Below are 6574 nucleotides of genomic sequence, written 5' to 3'. Positions count from 1 at the left end.
ATTTGCTTCTTTTCTTAGTCATATTATGTCAAGTGATTCATTTCTTCTCTGCCTTTTTTTGTAACCTCAGGCATTCTTCACAATGCCTCTAAATTTATCATGCAGCTGTTAAAATATCTCTATCCAAGTCCAAGCATGTGTTCTTCTACAGTACTATGAAACGTGCCTGGTTAAAAAATCCAATACTTAATATATGTGGAGTATATATAACATTGTTCTAAAATCATTACCTGTCCCAGTATTCAAAAGAAGGTTATAAAAAATACTTTCCTGATACAAAATTTTTTAATGACTTGAATAAGTAATAATACTTGAGTGTTATGAGTGCGCAAGTGTGCACGTGCACACACGCACACACAATACACACACATACACACACATCTTGATGCACATCCTTGTCCAAAAGGAAGAAAGACTGTAGTTAAAGGTGAGAAAAATTGAAGTGGTAACATTTTGCCCTTATATAAGCAAAATGAAAATCTAAAATTGCAATATACACACATTGGGGGAGAAGGGACATTAAAATAGATTGAATACAAGCATTTAGATGTAAGTGAAAATCTTTCTAGAGCACATTCAAGTTTAAAGATGAGGCTTTTTAATAAAATCTTTGCAGCCGTCCACAGTAAAGTCTAAGTTCTTCTCACTGGGACTGGAGTTCACAAAGTGAAAGGTAGGACCTTGGTAGGAACACAGAAGGGAATTAAAAAGTATAGTAGTAAAGATAAAACTTCTGGATTTCGAATAGTTAGAAATATGTTCCTGTACCCAAATTAAAAATGTTTTTCAAGTTCCTCAACTGGAAGATTTTGATTCCATTCTGCATAATTCATATTTGAGCTTGTTCTATTTCTTGGCCTTTTTATTGGTTTATTCAAAGTTTTCTTTAAAAAACTTCTCAATTAATTTTCTGATGTAGTATTTTCTTATTCTGTTTCAAAATTCATATCCACATATATAACTGATTTGATATTTACATCAAGCATCTGACGGCTCTGATTCAGCTATGAGGTTTTATATATATACATATATACACTTATATTTACATACATATATGCTTTATTTCTTCATAGATACATCCCTCTCCTTTAACATTTATATCAAATTTTATGTCAAATTCAAAGGATCATGACCTTAAAGACAAGGAACACCAAGATTTAGTTGATATATACCAGAGTAGCAGGATGAAAATGGATTCTGATTTACACTCTGGGAAACAGACAAAATTTAATATGGAAAAGTCATGATGAGATACTTTGAGATACTTTTCTAGGGTATAAGACTTAAAACTGCATAGTCATCCTCAGAGACACAAATAACATGTTAATTAACTCCTGGAAACTTCTAAAAAAATCACATCTCCTAAGTTTTATAGAAATATAATCTGTTGCAGTAACAGCAAATAGAAAGATTAAAGAGATTCAGATAGGTAAAAGTTATAGAGTAGATATACTATGGCTGAAAAAATTTACTGTCACTGTCATTTGTCACTGTCATCCCATTGCTCATCGATTTGTTTGAGCAGGCACCAGTAACGTCTCTCATTGAGAGACTTATTGTTACTGTTTTTGGCATATCCAATACGCACGGGTAGCTTGCCAGGCTCTTCTGTGCGGGCTTGATACTCTCGGTAGCTTGGTGGGCTCTCCGAGAGGGGTGGAGGAATAAAACACGGGTCGACAGCGTGAAAGGCGAATGCCCAACAGCTGTGCTGCTAGTTAAATAAATTCTGCTTAAAAAATTCAGCTTCATGATAACAGTGAGACGACAGAAAAATAGAATAATAGGTGGATAGTCTGTAATGCTTCTCTACTAAATAGTTTTTTACAATGAGTAATATAAGGAGATTGAAACCAGGGAAACTCCACCGGCAACAAAATATAGAGAGGGTTAAAACTTCAAGTAGAACCTCCACTTACTTTGGCCTTGATTGCCAATGTTTATCTACCCCCAGTCAACCTATACATCTGGAGAGACTACATTAATATAAACTTTATTATTTTATGTGGTTAAAATTATTCTATTTTATTAGTAGTATATAATACCTTATTCTGCATAATTTATATTATAATTTAAGCTTTATAGAAGATTTTTATATACAGGAAGAAACATATATATAGATACATGCATATATAAATATATATTATATAAATAAGGTAAATATAGGTACATAGACATAGGTATCAATATAGATAATTTAATGGTTTGGTATTAGCTCGGGTTTCAGGCATCAACTGAAGTTTTTAGAACATATCTCATGAGAAAAGTAAATGAGCACTTTTGATTCACTCCAGACAAAGTAAACATGTAAGAAGTGCATTTCATAATATTACAAAAAGAAACTGGGTGAAGAAGCATTGTGGATGAACTTACAGGAGAGGGCAGAGTGTGTAAAATATAGTGTCACATGTTCGCACCACTATCTCCAGTAAACTCAGAAGAGGATCTAAATCAAGTGACTACAGTTGTTAAAATCAGCCAGTAACTGTCATTGATCACCTTAGTTTAAGAGAAGCATAAAAGGAGTTTTCATAATGATAAAAGCAGGATCTTTATTGGGCAAGCATTGTTCAAGGCTATTCTAGATGTAGTCCTTGTTAAATATCTAACTGTATAGCAAATAAGTCTCAATACTGAGACTCAGGTAAAAGAACAAAGCTCAAGAATATCAATCAGTTAGAAGAAACTTGATTGAATTAGATTTCTTCTGCCATACATATGAAGAAAATCAAATTGATTTACTTTTTCTTCTTTTTTATTTTTATTTATTTATTTATTTTTGCTTTTTGGGTCACACCCAGAGATGCTCAGGGGTTACTCCTGTCTCTGCACTCAGGAATTACTCCTGGAAGTGCTCGGGGGACCATGTGGGATGCTGGGAATCAAACCCAGGTCGACCACATGCAAGGCAAATGACCTACCACTATGTTATCACTCCAGCCCCAGTACTTTTCCTTCTTACAAGGTCTTGGCCATCCACTCTACCTGAAGTAATATAGAAAATGTATTGCTCAGTGGTTTAAAAGAGGGGGGGAGGACCGGCGTCGGCCCGTAGCCTCGGCTCCTGCCGCCGCGCCCGAGTCTAAGTCCTCTGGCCCGGCGCGACGCAGACTGGCCCGCCCGGGCTCGGCGGCCGTGTGGCCGCGGCTCCCGATGGAAGTCATATGACAGAAAATTTGGGTGACATCTTTCTAAAAGAATTTCAAGAATTACAGAAGACAGAACACTAATGCATTTGAGAAGGTGGTAAAGTTTGGGGGGAGGGGGAAAATCCTACTTTCCTGATCTGCAAATTGGCTGGATGCTAAGATGTCTGTGGACATGAATAGCCAGGGATCTGACAGCAATGAAGAAGACTATGATCCAAATTGTGAGGAGGAGGAGGAGGAGGAAGAAGAAGAAGAGGATGAGGACCCTGGGGACATAGAGGACTATTATGTGGGAGTAGCCAGCGATGTGGAACAGCAGGGAGCAGACGCCTTTGATCCTGAGGAATATCAATTTACCTGTTTGACCTACAAGGAGTCGGAGAGTGCCCTCAACGAGCATATGACCAGCTTAGCCTCTGTCCTAAAGGGCGTTGATGCTCACTGCCATCAGCTGCATCCTCCCTATGGCACTGGTATCTCATTCAGTTGCAAAACTTATATTAGTTAATTTCCACTGGCAAGTTGCGGAGATTTTGGACAGATACAAGTCTAATTCTGCTCAACTGCTTGTTGAAGCTCGAGTTCAACCTAATCCATTAAAACATGTCACCACAGCCCATCCCCCTCACCATTGTGCAGTGTGTATGCAGTTTGTGCGGAAGGAAAATCTACTCTCTTTGGCGTGTCAGCATCAGTTTTGCCGTAGCTGCTGGGAGCAGCACTGCTCTGTACTTGTGAAGGATGGTGTGGGTGTGGGAGTCTCTTGTATGGCTCAAGACTGTCTACTGCGAACACCAGAGGACTTTGTTTTTCCATTGCTACCCAATGAAGAATTAAGAGACAAATACAGGCGCTACCTCTTCAGGGACTATGTGGAGAGTCATTACCAGCTCCAGCTGTGCCCTGGTGCAGACTGCCCCATGGTTATCCGAGTACAGGAGCCCAAAGCTCGCCGTGTACAGTGCAATCGGTGCAACGAGGTCTTCTGGTAAGAATGAGTTTTCAAGTGTCGTCAGATGTATCATGCTCCCACGGACTGTGCCACAATCCGGAAATGGCTCACGAAGTGTGCAGATGACTCTGAAACAGCCAACTACATTAGTGCTCACACTAAAGACTGTCCCAAGTGCAACATCTGCATTGAGAAGAACGGAGGCTGCAATCATATGACTTCTGCTGGATGTGTCTAGGAGATTGGAAGACCCATGGCAGCGAATATTATGAATGCAGTCGGTACAAGGAGAATCCTGACATTGTCAACCAGAGCCAACAAGCCCAAGCCCGGGAAGCCCTCAAGAAGTACTTGTTTTACTTTGAGAGGTGGGAAAACCACAACAAGAGCTTGCAGCTAGAGGCACAGACATACCAGCGGATTCATGAGAAGATTCAGGAGAGGGTCATGAATAATCTGGGGACATGGATCGACTGGCAGTATCTACAGAATGCTGCTAAACTCTTGGCCAAGTGTCGATACACCCTGCAATACACCTACCCATATGCATACTACATGGAGTCTGGACCCAGGAAGAAGCTGTTTGAATACCAGCAGGCTCAGCTGGAGGCTGAGATTGAAAACCTGTCATGGAAAGTAGAACGTGCAGACAGCTATGACAGAGGGGACTTAGAGAACCAGATGCACATAGCAGAGCAGCGGAGGAGAACCCTGCTGAAGGATTTCCATGACACCTAGATTGGGACGTGGACATGCTGGAACGAGGAAGCTGTGGCTGCAAAGTCTCCCGGCTGCCATACTGCATGCTGCAGGCTCTGCCTTTCACGACCCGGGCAACAGCCAGGGCCCCACTCCTGAGAGACACTGGCCGCACACCTCTTAGTCAGTTTCTGTTTTCTTCTCATCTTTCACTTTTTGTTTATACCAGGGTAGAGGCTATGTTGAATTGGTCTCTTTTCAGGACTTTTAATTCCCCCTGGATGGTTATTGGGAGGGAGGGAAAGTTTTTCTGAATGACTATTGATAGTATTAGATCATTACAACTTAATGTAATTTTTAAAGGTTGTTCAATTATACAAAAAGGGGGCAATCAAACATAGAATTACATAGAACCCTTTTAAAAAAATAAATTGGCGTTGGAGTGTTTTAAAAAAAAAAATAAAAAAAAATAAAAGAGGGGGGGAATGCCTCTATGACCCATGGCTCTAGAGTATATGGGGGAGAAAGAAAGACATCGAGTTATAGGGCATAAGAGATAGGTGAGAAACAACCAAGGGGCGGGGTCATGGGAATTCAAGTACATTGTGGTGTTAAAGAATGATAGAGCTAGATATTCGAACCAAAGAGCAAACAACACTGAAATCATGAAACAAACTGTAACAACCAAACTTAAAACGGTGACTGTCAAGATAGAAGGCTGTCGGTAGAAGAGTGGGAGAGGAAATTCGGGCATACTGGTGGATGGAAGTGACACTGGTGGCCTGTTTGGTGCTGAAACATTGTATGTCTAAAACCCACCTATGAATAACTTTGTAAATAATGATGCTTTAATTAAATATTTTAATGCAGTATCTATTGGCACTGCATCCTGCATAACTCTACCTTGGTCAGGGACCAACTCCATAGCAAACTAGGTATTAGAATGGACACAGGACCCACTATTACTACAGTATACAACTCCTGTCCTAAAGTACTTAGTTTTATGAGTGATAGAATTAGTTATCTCGATTACAGTGATCAATTTAGGGAAGCATTTTCCTAAATCACACAAGCTTGGCAGGCACAAAAAAACCCCTTGTATTAAGTATTACGATGTGGAACAGGGAACTAGCAGCTGTCTCCAGAATTGTGTGGGGAATCCTAGCAGGGCCTCAAAAGGGTGGCAGCAACATCTCATAATAAGTGCTGCAAGTATCCCAGTAACATCAGAGCTGGATCCTATCCTGACACGGGTTGTGTGTGCCACCAGGAAATTACCAGAGACCAAATATCAACACAATCAAGCTGATGGGACTTGTCACAACCCAGAAAACCAATACTCCCTAAAGCACTAGACATGAGATGGAGTAGTGCCTCTTCTGCCTTGCCCTGCTGTTGTTCACTAGAGTACACTGTTCCCATGAGGCTTCTTCTTCTTTTTTTTTTTTTTTTTTTTGCTTTTTGTGTCACACCTGGCGATGCACAGGGGTTACTCCTGTCTCTGCACTCAAGAATCACCCCTGGCGGTGCTCAGGGGACCATATGGGATGCTGGGACTCAACCCGGGTCGACATCGTGCAAGGCAAACACCCTACCCGCTGTGCTATCACACCAGCCCTCCATGAGGCTTCTTGATTGTTAGTGTATGAATCTCCTTGGACAAATTTTTTTTTGCTTTTATTTATTTTATTTTATTTTTTTAATTTAATAGTTTATTCTTAATTAGTGAGTCAACGTGAGGGTACAGTAACAGATTTGTACATTTTTGTGCTCA

The 6574-nt window shown here is 40.3% G+C and overlaps 1 pseudogene; it reads left to right on the top strand.

Annotated features, from left to right (window-relative positions):
* Positions 1 to 3042: 3042 nt before the first annotated feature.
* Positions 3043 to 5231, top strand: LOC129404415 (E3 ubiquitin-protein ligase ARIH2-like; annotated as a pseudogene).
* Positions 5232 to 6574: the final 1343 nt, after the last annotated feature.

This window comes from Sorex araneus, chromosome 1, assembly GCF_027595985.1.
Source record: "Sorex araneus isolate mSorAra2 chromosome 1, mSorAra2.pri, whole genome shotgun sequence".
Classification (NCBI taxonomy): Eukaryota; Metazoa; Chordata; class Mammalia; order Eulipotyphla; family Soricidae; genus Sorex; species Sorex araneus.
Note: the sequence above shows the minus strand (reverse complement) of the source record. Positions and strands in the feature narration are given on the sequence as shown.